The 12,503-nt window shown below is 40.4% G+C and overlaps 1 pseudogene; it reads left to right on the forward strand.

Annotated features, from left to right (window-relative positions):
• Positions 1 to 642: 642 nt before the first annotated feature.
• On the forward strand, positions 643 to 12,195 carry LOC112298057 (UDP-N-acetylglucosamine--dolichyl-phosphate N-acetylglucosaminephosphotransferase pseudogene; annotated as a pseudogene).
• The last annotated feature ends 308 nt before the right edge of the window (positions 12,196 to 12,503 follow it).

Genomic DNA, 12,503 nt, shown 5'->3' on the forward strand with positions numbered 1-12,503 from the left:
ATAATCGAGATAAAACATCTAGGACAACGTCTGGCAGCTCAATGTTATCCTTCTTGGTGTCCCATTCAGCATGCTCGTTCACAAGCACTAGTGTTACCAAGAACTAATTAGGAGGAATTGGATCTGAAAAACACTAAGGTGACAATTACACAACTGTTATCATATAAGGCTTGAAATCAGCTGCCGTTCAACTGTCCAGGGGCAAACTGTGTATTTTAAACTAGATGTAAAATGCTGCTGGAGGGACTTAGGTTAAATATGATTTAAAAATCGGTAACTATGAAGGCAACAAAATACAACAATATGTTACTATGAGGAACAATGGCTTTTCCTCAGAAGGTCTGCTTTAATTAGAAATATTTCCACCTTTTTTAGAAGAATATAAGCCACGAGTGTGTTGAGTAAACTAACTTTCAACGTCCCTTTTGGCTTTATGACTCAACAGTTGCTATTCAAAGACAGAAATTTAGATTTCAGTTTAAAAGTGATGCTTTTTCATTTCCACTGAGACTATTGATTTGTTTGTGAAATATTACAGCAAAAGCTGTATTTCCTCCAAAATATGAAAGGTTTTGGCCTGAGCAAGCCAGGGTGGGCAACTCACACAGCACCCCCAGAGTCGTGGGCAGGAAGGATGCCGCGATGCTCAGGCTGCCGGGCCTGTCCCAGGTCACTGGCTCTTCCTTTCCATCAGGCCGCAGTGCACAGGTAGGTCCACCCCATCCCAGGTGATTTGGAGTTTTGCTCCCTCACCTCACTCGTTGGCCTCTATTCTGTCTGGCAGAGAGTAGGCGCTCAATAAATATTTGTTGAGTAAGCCTGATCGTTCTGATGAAAAGAGACCCCTTTGTTTTTCTGGACCATTGGATTTACCATTTACTAAATGGCCTGTGGCTTCCTGGTCTGACAAATTTATAGCACCTGTTTATGTCTTTCTCACCCACAGGTTTCAACTGAATACCTGTGGCTGTACTTACAAGAGGTGGCCAGAAGGACCCATCCATTTTGGCAAGGACCTCTGGTCTGAAAGGTACAAATCAGAACTTTCATCACACTCCATCTGGCACTCACTGGTGGCGCCGACACCTCGAAAGCCTTGCTTGGCTCATTTGTCACCATGTGGACACACTGACCACGGATGGAAAATGGAATTTTCGAACCAGCTTGAATGACCCGCCTATATGTGTAGACAGCTACAGTTGCTTTTTCTCCGTAGCACTGGATGTGCTGATCCCAATGTGGTTCCTATTACGCTGTTAGTTTCCTTTCAAAGTAAAATTTCTTTCCGAAAGCTGGGAATTTCTAAAATGATCTCACATCCATTTTTCCTCTCGCCTTCCAAAAGAGCTGCTCACAATCTGAATATTAGCACAGAGCAAAAAATATACTTCTTATAATTATTAGAAGTGGTAGTTTTCCTTTGAAACCCAGAGAACTCTTCATATAGTTTAGAGTAAGCCATGAGAAGGAAAGCATCATTTTTAGTGTGACTCTTCCTGCGGAGGTTTGGATTGCGAGATCCTGCTCTGTCTTTCCTGGAAATGGATACTTAGGCCTTATGAACACTGAATTCATAAAGCCACATGAAAATTATCACTAAGATAATTAATCAGCAGTAGGAGTAAATCTGTTACACTCTCATCATTTTGTGCTATTTTCCAGGTCTTACCAGCTAAGTTGGAATTATAAACCATGTTCAGCAGGGTTTTTTTTCTTCTAACATCAGTGAGGAAAAGTTATGGAGTTTCCTGGTGGCATTCCCAAGTTACAAATGTGCACCCAACACCCCACACGACAGAAGGAAGAATCAGAAAATAATTATTTTATTATGACTCCTACCCCCAAAACATCTGGTACTTAGCATTACAAATATTTCACCCACGTTAGTCATCTTTTTATGTATGAATCTTATCCCCTCATCTAATAAGCTTGCTGAGGGGAAGGACACCACCATTTATTGAGAACAAACCATAGCCATGTATTTTACTCTGTGTGGTACAAACATCCCTGTGACATCTTCACAGATGAGGAGAGTGTGGGAGCTTTGAGTCATTCTTCCAAATGCAGAGCGACTGCGTAGTTTTCCTCCCCTTCAGCTCGAGCTTGTCCAGGCACTTGGTGAAGCTTTGCTACGCAACGTGGACCAGCGTCAATAGTCAAGGTCAAGAGATTAGTACTGTGAGTCTGGAATTACCAGAACGTCTTTTACCTCAGTATTTCTAAGACTTCTGGAGTCACTTTTGTCCCTAAGAACAATCTTATCTGTAAACATCAACATTGACTCAAACTTCCATCCCACGTATTTTGTGAAACCCAAAGGGAGTGCCCCTTTGAGGGCCCCTCTCCCAGCCCCCATATTCATTACTCATTGAAACTCAGTGTTTATCATTCTACCTGCTTGGGAGAGTGCCTTCCTCCATGGAGCTTACATTCCAGTGGAGATGGTAGCTATCAACTGCTCTATAACAAATTATCCCAAAATGTAGCCACTTCAAACAACACGTATTTATTATCCCATAGTTTCTGAGGGTGAGCTGGAGGCCTCTGATTCAGGGTCCCAAGGGTACAAAGTGTCTGCTGGGGCTGCAGTCATCTCAAGGCCCAGCTGGGAGAGGATCTGACTCACTCATGTGGCTGTTTATAGGTCTCAGGGCTCACTGGCTATAGGGCAGAGATACCAGTTCCTTGCCATGTGGGCCACTCTGTAGGCTAATCACAGCGTATCAGTCTGGTGCCTCCAGAGCAATGACTCCAAGAGGGGCGGTGAAGAAAGCAAGATAGAAATCACAGACTTTTTGTAACCATCCCATTGCTTTTGCTGAGTTCTGTTCATTAGGCAGGAGTTACTTACCAGGTCCCACTGACACTCAAGATGATTCGAATTTGCACAAGGGCATAAATACATACCAGAAGACAAGGATCTTGGAAGACATTTTAGAAGCTGACAATCACCGAGAGTCAGAGCTAGATAGTAAATAAATAAAACTGAAGGGGATGAAAAGTGCTCTGACAAAAAATGAAGCAGGGTAAAGAAGAGAAAGAAATGGGTCAATAGACAAGGTTTTGGTTTATTTTTTAATATTTGGCCATTCATATCATCACAAATAGCAAGATTTCATTCTTTTTTATGGCTAATATTCCATTATCTGAGGTCTATCCCAAAAAAGTCCAACCATGTTAATATAACGAGAACAGTTTGTGTGGCATCAATGTAACATGGAAGCCAAGGAGAGTGGACTGGAATGCACATGTGTGAACAATGATGACTTCACTGTACTAGTCAGTGGGGGTGGTAGATGTTGTCGAGTGAGCATGTGTACTGTGTGGCCGTCACGTTCAAAATGACTGAATGAGTAGAGCAACAAATCTGCATCAAATTTTGCATTAAGCTTGAACATTCTTCCACAGAAACTATCCAGATGATTCAGAAGACCACAGCTCCAGGCAACTGGTGATTGGCAGCTTTATCACAACAATGCTCACGCATCATGTCTCATGCAGAGTTTTTTTTGTGAAACATCAAATCACCCAGGTGACTCAGCCCTGCTACAGCCCAGATTTGGTGGCCTGTGACTTCTGGCTTTTCCCAAAATTAAAATCACCTTTGAAAGGGAAAAGATTTTAGGCCATCAGTGAGATTCAGGAAAATATGACAGGGCAGCTGATGATAATTGGGAGAACTGTGTGAGGTCCAAGGTCCCTACTTTGAACAGGACTGAGGCACCATTGCCCTATGTACAATGTTTCCTGTATCTTGTATCTTCTACAATAAATGTCTCTATTTCTCATATTACATAGATGGATACCTTCTGGGCAGACCATACACACACACACACACACACACACTATTTTTCATTCATCTTTTAATGTACAACTAGGTTTTTATATCTTGGTTATTGTAAATAATGTTGCGATTAATGTGGGGGGTTATATATCTTTTAAAATTTTTGTTTTTGTTTTCTTCACATAAATACCAGAAGTGAAATTGTTGAATCATATGATAGATCTGATTATTTTTTCATTTTGGGAGGAAATTTTACACTGTTTTCCATAGTGTCTGCACCAATTTATAATTCTACCAACAGTACATGAGGGCTTCCTCATGTCCACATCCTTACCAACACTTGGTATTGGTTGTCTTTTTGATGATAGACAACCTAACAGGTGTGAGGTGACATCTCACGGTTCTAACTGGCATTTCCCCAATTATTAGTGATGTTGGATACATTTCATATACTTGTTAGTCATTTGTGTGTCTTCTTTGCAAAAATATCTATGCCAGCCTTTTCCCAATTTTTTAAATTAGGTTAATTATTGTTTTTGTTATTGAATTGTATCAGTTCCTTATTTATTTTGGATATTAACACCTTATCAGACAGGTAATTTTCAAATATTTTCTCCTGTTCTGAAAGTTACTTTTTCATTTCATTGATTGTTTTCTGTGCAGACATGTTTTAGTCTGATGTAATCCTACTTGTTTTTGCTTTTATTGCCCATGTTTTTGGTAGCAAATACAAAAATGGTCATCAAGATTAATGTCAAGGAGCTTTTCTCCTATGTTTTCTTTTAGAAGTTTTACAGTTTCAGGTATTATGTTTTAGTCTTTAGTCCATTTTGAGTTGATTTTTTTGCATACAGTGTAAGATAAGAGTCCAATTTCATTCTAAAGGAAGCTGTTGCATGTGGATATCCAGCTTTCCAACACCATTTATTAAAGAGACTATCCTTTACACACTGTGTATTCTTAGTGCTTTTGTTGAAGATTAGTTGACCATATATGGCTTTATTTCTGAATGCTCTCTTAAATTCCACTGGTCTGTTTCTATGCCAGTACCATACTGTTTTGATTACTATCGATTTGTAATATATTTAAAATCATAAAATTTGACACTTCCAACTCTGTTTTTCTTGCTCAAGAGTATTTCAGCTATTCAAGATCTTTTGTGGTGCCATATGAACTTTCAGGATTGTTTTGTTTATTTCAGGAAAAATGCCATTGAAATTTTGATAGGGATAGCATTGAATATGTGGATTGTTTTGAGTGGTATGGACATCTTAACAATATTAACTCTTCTAATTCATCAACATGGAATATCTTTCTCATTATTTGGATTTTCTACCACTTTTTAATCTGTGTTTTATAGTTTTCAGTGTATAGAATTTTTACCTCTCTGATTAAATGTACACCTAAGTACCTTATTCTTTTTGATGCTATCATTAAAAGAATTGTTTTCTTAATTGCTTTTTCAGGCAGTTTGTTGTTAGGACACAGAAATGCCACTGATTTTTTATGTTGACTTTGTATCCTGCAACTTCACTGAATGCTCTAATAATTCTAACAGTGGAATCTTTAGGGTTTTCTATTATAAGATCCTGTCATCTGCAAACAGAGACAATTTTACTTCTTTCTTCCTAATTTGGATGCCTTTTATTTCTTTTCCTTCACTAATTGCTCTGTCTAGGACTTCCACTACCATGTTGAATAGAATGGTGAGAGTGGGCCAATTCTTCTAATCTGACTGGTACAGCATTCTTGATTTTGGAGGAAAAGCTTTCAGTTTTTCACCATTGAGTATGATGCCTACAATAGGCTTGTCATATACAACCTTTATCATGTTGAGATACATTCCATTTATATGTGAATTGCTGAGGGTTTTTATCATGAAAAGATACTGTATTGTGTCAAATGTATCTTTTGAGGTATGATTTTTACCCTTTCTTCTGTTAATATGATGTATTACATTTATTGATTTGCATATCTTGAAACATGTTTGCATCACAAGAATAAATCCCATTTGATCACACATGGTATGTGATCCTTTTAATGTGCTATTGAAGTCGGTTTTCTGGTATTTTGTTGAGGATTTTTGCATCTACATTCATCAGGGATTTGGCCTGTCATATACTTTTTTCTCGTGTCCATACTTCTTGTTCACTCTTCAGAAGAAATCCTTTACACTGTCGGACTTCTGTCAATCTTGCGAAGTCAGATGCTGAGAGCATCCCAGGGGCAGCGCCCTGGGATGCTAAGGTTTGTGCGCCTTCTCCCAATCCTACAGAGCTGGGCCACCTTCATCTGTGTGCTCATGGCCATCTGTAAAAGCTTGCATTCACTGTCTGCAGAGGTGCACTTGGGGAGCCAACCTGTGTGGGTGAGGCATGGGGTGGTCCACAGGTGATGAGTCCCCAACAGCTTGTGTGCAGCTTCCTGATGGCTTCTACTAAGCATGGTAGTAAGATCCATGGCCCATTGATGAGCTCTGAGTCCTGGTTTCTACCAGCCTTCCCAACCTATCAGCTATGTCAGTCACCTCGGTGTTCTGAGTGCGATGAGGAAGAAGTGGGTCGTTTGGGCAGTATCCCAGAGAACCAAGGAAGTTGGTGATTCACTCACAATTTTCCCTGTGGGAAAATCACAGGCTGAGGGAGTCTACCTTGGCACTAAACTCTGGTGCTTTGGGGAAGGGATAGCATGGATAAAGTGAAACTGTTCTTCTAACCCTCCTCAATGCAGCTATTCTTGGGTTTTTTGCTCCAAGAGTGAGCTGGAACTTCTCCACTGAACTAGCAGACTCCCACTAAAGTACTCTTATCTGTAGGCTGTCAAGATCAATGTTCTATGGAAGGGTGATAGTAAGAAAGTCCTATTCTCCTGTCTTGTAATTTATATTTTACAAAGTTCTGCTCAGTTGCTGTTATGGAGAAGGGACTATAGCAGGAAAAGAGAGAGAAGAGCAAGACCAGTTGAAAGATTATCTTGGGATGGATGGCAACTCAGACAAGAGTAGAGGTGTCTCAGGGTCTTACTTGTCCTGGAATTCCCTCCTACTCTGATATTCTGCTTTGTCTGAAATCTGACTCTCTATCCAGTGTCTCATGTCCTGTGACAATCTTCTCACCAGCCTAGATTGACCCTAATGTGGAATGCAGCCGCATATAATTTTAATTCCTCTGCCAGATGATCAACAACACAAGGAGGTGTGTATAGCCGACTCTACTTAAGTTCAGCGGTACCTCCTGGGGCTTGTTCCAGCACTGAACAGTGCAGCAAACAATTTAAAATGTAGAATTAGACATTACTTTTATGAAAAGCCCCTGACAGCCCCAATACCCACATGTTGGTATTCTACTCTCTTTCCCTTGGTCTCCTTGTAGCTCAATGCTTCTGATTTTCCTGGGTTTCTTAGTCTCTCTCTTGCTCTCTTGCTGTCTCTTGCTACTCACACAGCCAAATTACCCTATCAGGGTGTTTTGCCAAACAACATCAGTAGCACATATACCTTCCTAAGCAGGACACATGTATATTTTTATGCTTTTCTGATATTTGGTTAGAAGGTCAGCAGTCAAGGGAAGGGATGGGCTGGAAAGAGCTCCAGAAGCAGTTTCAGAGTGTGCATTACTCCTTGGAGACAGAAAAAGTCATGAAAGAAGTTGAATGTAAAAACAGTTTCAGCAACAATGTAGGTCTCCTTTGCCAACATATACATTCAGTGTCTGTTATCACCTAGGGAACACAAAAGTCCCTATGGACAGGAAAGTCATAGTAATTCCACTTCTGCCTTAGGTGGGTGGCTCATTTGGTTGGAGCATCATCCCTTGTACCAAAAGGTTGCAGGTTCAATCCTCAGTAGGGCACACACCTAGTTTGCAAGTTTGATCCCTTGTTGGGGCATGTACAGGGGGCAATCAATTAATGTTTCTCTCAAATCAATGTGTCTCTATCTCTCCCTTCTTCTCCCTCTAAAAATCAATAAACATATCCTTGAGCGAGGATTAGTAATAATAATTATTATTATTCTATTTCTCCCATTCCTTAACCCCCATACCCTTTGACAGCCTCATACATTCTAGTTAATGTAAACTCAATTCTCCAGGAAATTTCAAGGAAACTAATTTGCTTCCCTCTTCATCGTTTATATTCATTTTGCCTTATTGTATTAACAGTCTAGGTACCTGTGGAGTGTTCAGACTCCGTTAATGATGTCACAGTTCAGAAGTATATGAATGATTGAGGAAGAATTAATTTCTGATTCATGGAGCAGTAAATTGAGGCATGCTGACTTGAGCATTGGTTTTGCTAAGAACTTTTGCTGCCAGATTTCATTTACAGAATGTCATCATTTTCCAAAACATTATTGTTTTCTTTTTCACATGCCTTCTGACTAGAGCAGGTATTTTGGGGAGGATTTATACATAATCATAGTCTGAATCCCTTCATTTATAAAATTGCAGAGGACTTAGCTCATTAATGGCTGTTGAAAATGCTAGTCAAGTAAAATTATAAGAACTTTTACATGGTGAATTTAATTGCTAAAATCAAGTTGGACCCATTCCCACACGTTATCTTGAAACTAAAAGTCAAGCTTGGTGCCGGGTGTTCCTCAAGGCAGATGTTGAGACGGCACAGCCCCGACCAGAAAAGAGAATTGCCCAGCTCAGGGTTTTACCTCGCACCCTGGACGTGGAGCAATCACCAACCTGTTTACTGAACTCCATTTAGACCATTGAGAAATTCCATTGCCGACATTGATAAGCTTCCAAAAGGCAATGAAATGTACATAATGTAACCCTGGTTTAAAGGATTTAAGCATCTGTCAGTGGCCCAGTGATGACACTGGACCTTCGTTATTAAGCACATAGAAAAGTGAGCTGGAAGTGAAAGATTAAAGGAATGCCAGGGAAATGCTGCTCCATAGTTAGGGGTCCTTATAGCCACCCATTTTGTTTTGTTCTCCCTCTTGCAGCCCTGGTTTGAGAACTGGTGGAAGAAATACTCTGTATTGTGTAGACAAGTGCAGAAATAAAACTGCCGATTTACCTGAAATCGATTCTTAAAGTTGGAAGAAGGGCAGAGTCCAGGGAACGAGGATAGAATGTTGTGGCCTCGATTGGACCTCAATATCCTCTTGATAATTGTGCGTTTGTGTGTGTATGGGTGTGTGTGTGAAGAGTTCAGAAGTCATTTTCAATAACTAAGCTGATCACCAGACTCATGTGAGGAGCTTTTAAAATATAGATGCCCAGTCTAACCCATCTTGAAGCCCAGGAATCTGTATTTTTGAAACAAGTAACTTTCCAAGTGCCTCCTAATATTAACTTGGTTTAGAACTACTGTTATAATATTCATGACTCACCTCGTCCCTACTATTTCTCTGCTGGCCCTCTTCCAGTAATGTAGTTTTTCAAAGTTTTTATTTTCTCATTTCCTTTATATTTTGACCTGCAATTAATCCAAATAAATGGTTTCTTTCTTGGGCTTACAAAGGTATTTATCTTTCCTTGTGGAACTATTACTCTTTTGACTTCTAAAAATTTGAAATAACCAAGCAAGTACACAGCCAGGTAAATGAATGTTCTCTTAGCTCCTGGAGAAACATCAGTTGCAAACTGGTTAAGCATGGCCCAGTGATCCAACGACATGCTCACAAATCCTTATCTACACTGATTCTGAGGCCAACCCGGAAAGACTGACAGGGGCAATGCCTTCAGCACTGTCAATGTCTCCGCATCTTAAAATAAACTAATTTTTAAGGAAGAGTTTGAAAAAGAATTGTTAAGTTTGAAAAAGAATTGTTTCTTTGTTCCAAGAAGAAAAGGGGCTCAAAATGACTCTCATATAACTTTAAAGGACATGTTCTTACAAAACAATAGCTTCATGAGCTGACTCTAAATGTTAGTTATAAGTGAATCAGAAACATATGGTTGCGACTTTCCTCTAAACACAAAGGAGATTTAAAATTCAGGGGAAGGAGCTAAAGACAAACATGAACTAGGTTTTCCAAAGGCCTAGACTCTGAATAATGGTTTAAAGCACTCTCCGAAAGCTTGAAACTCTCAGGCTTAGTCAACTCTATTTTTTAACTTAGTTATCAGAATCCATAGGTATCTAAAGATAATCGATGTTAAATAAAAGTTTCTAATAAATTCTATCCTGAAGTAGTTTTCAAACTACAATCTACTTATAGCAACTTGCTAAATGCAGGATGTAAAATAGATGGAGACATACTCAAAAAAATAATACAAAGCTGGGAATCCAATAACTTTCAAGTAATTTTTAATAAAAATAGGGTACTTCAAATTGAATGATAGTTGAACAAATCAATTGTTGTTGAAGAGTTTTCCCTAATTAAGTCCTGATGGCTTTACAATGCAGAAAAGAATGTACTGGGCTTTTGACAACTCCTCTATTCCCAGTGAGAAGGGAAGCCAGCCGAGAAAATCATTTAGGAGGATTCGGACAACAGATGGTACACCCAAACTGAACAATGATCTCAATAAGTGAGGCCTCAGAGACATGATGATACATTCTGCAGCTGGATATCATAAAACTTGGGTACCTGTGGTGCACTTGTCTGACCATTAAAATTATGTTCTTCTTGAGCCACAGCCCAGTCTATATAACTGGTCAAAACCCAAACACAAGCTGGAAAAGGTCGTAGGAAGCATCTGAGACCTGGGAGGAAGCAAACCTCCGTAGGTTTGCTGCAGTATGATTGTTTCCATAAGCAAGTCAAAATCCCGCTGTCTCAATTCCCTAAAGAGTGTTGGTAACACTATGTATTCTACCTATCTCTCACAAGGATTCCAAATGAAAAAAGAAATTGCTTTTAAGTGTAAATATGCTGTAGTCAAACAAGTCAGGATTTTGTAAAAAAGAATGGACACATTTTAGAGCTTGAGTTTTTAACCCACTGTTCTAGATTTACAGTGGCTACAAATTCTCCCTCCTCCCATTAAAAAGTTTAGAGGGACCCATAGCCTCTCCTTTAGAAACTGGGCTGGCTCTGTGACTACTTGACCAATAGATTATGGTGGAAGTGATGGTGCCAGTTTCTGGGTCCAGGTTTTTAGGGTAGCTTCCACTCTCTGTCACTTGAAATATTCTTAGAAGCCAGCCTCCATGTAACAAGGGAACTCAAGTGTTCTCATTACAAGACCCATATGGAGACAAATGTGGCCTCCAGCTAACAGCCGTGGTTGATCTCTTAGCTAACTGCTGGCACCAACTTGCTAGATATGGGAGTGAACAATCTTGGAAGGGGATTCTCTAAATTTTTCTAATTGAGAAGTCCCAGCTGATGTCACTGAGCTCTGACCAAATTGTAGATTCATGAGCAACATAGTGGTTGTTGTTGTTTTAAGCCACTAAATTTTGGGGTGATTGGTTATAGAATAATAGATAACCAGAATACCCACTATCTTGTATCACAATAATTTTATAATTCTTGGCTTGCATCTGGATTGGGGGATCCTGTATATGGCTACATGGGGCTGTTGACAGTGTTCTCTACCAATGCCACCGATATTCTAGCAGAAATCAATGCCCTAGAGGCTGGCCAGTCACTAGTCATTTCTATCATCACCTTCAGCCTGGTGGACCTGAATGGTTATTCCCAGGATGATCTTGTCCTTTCCCTCTATTTCATGATACCCTCTTTTTAAAAACATATTGGGGTTTCTCTACCATACCTGTGGGAGATACCTTCTGTTCCTTTGCTGGCATGACTTTTGCCATGGTGGGCATTTTGGGACACTTCAGCAAGACCATGCTACTCTTCTTCATGCCCCAGGTGTTCAACTTCCTCACTTCCTACATATCATCCCCTTCCCTTGCCACCATGTGCCCAGACTCAATACCAAGACAGGCAAACTGAAGATGAGCTATTCTAAATTCAAAACCAAGGGCTTCCCTCTCCTGGGCACCTTTATTCTAAAGCTAACAGGGGAACTAGGAGGTAGTAGAGAGCTTCCAGCTGGCGACTGTGCCAGAGTAAGAATGAGGACGGTGCCTTCACTGAGCATAACAACATGACACCTCGTTAACTTGCTACTTAAAGACTTTGGGTCCAGCCCTGACTGGTGTGCCTCAGTGGATTGAGCGCTGACCTGAGAAACAAAGGGTCGCTGGTTCGATTCCCAGTCAGGGCACATGCCTGGGTTACGGGCCAGGTCCCCAGTCGGCGATGCACAAGAGGCAACTACACATTGATGTTTCTCACCCTCTTTCTCCCTCCTTTTCCCTCTCTCTAGAAATAAATAAATAAAATCTTTAAAAATAAAAAAAAACACTTTGGGTCCATACACCAAAGAAATCTCACACTGCTACTGCTACTGCTACAGACCCTGGACAGTACTGTCACCTTCTCCATTCAGACCAGCCTGTACAGCTCTGCTATGATTGTCCCAGTCCCCTGACCATGCCCTTTTTTTCACAGTCCCCAGTGTTCCTGGCTCAGGCCAGCCTCATTCTAGACCAAGATTGCCTCTCAGCTCAAGCCTCTCCCACCCTCCATTCTCCTCTAGACTTTGCCCTTATCATTTCCTCTCCCCTGTGGTCACTGATGCCTCAGCTAATACAGTTGATAAGGGTGAAGCTGATGGGAAAAAATAAACATTTTAAACCATGTAAGACAAATAATAAATTGGGGTAAACAATAGAACAAACAAAAAGTAACCTTCTAATGGTGGACGTGCAGGCTGTACTGATAGTGGTCACATTGCAG

This window comes from Desmodus rotundus, chromosome 5 (assembly GCF_022682495.2).
Source record: "Desmodus rotundus isolate HL8 chromosome 5, HLdesRot8A.1, whole genome shotgun sequence".
NCBI lineage: Eukaryota > Metazoa > Chordata > Mammalia > Chiroptera > Phyllostomidae > Desmodus > Desmodus rotundus.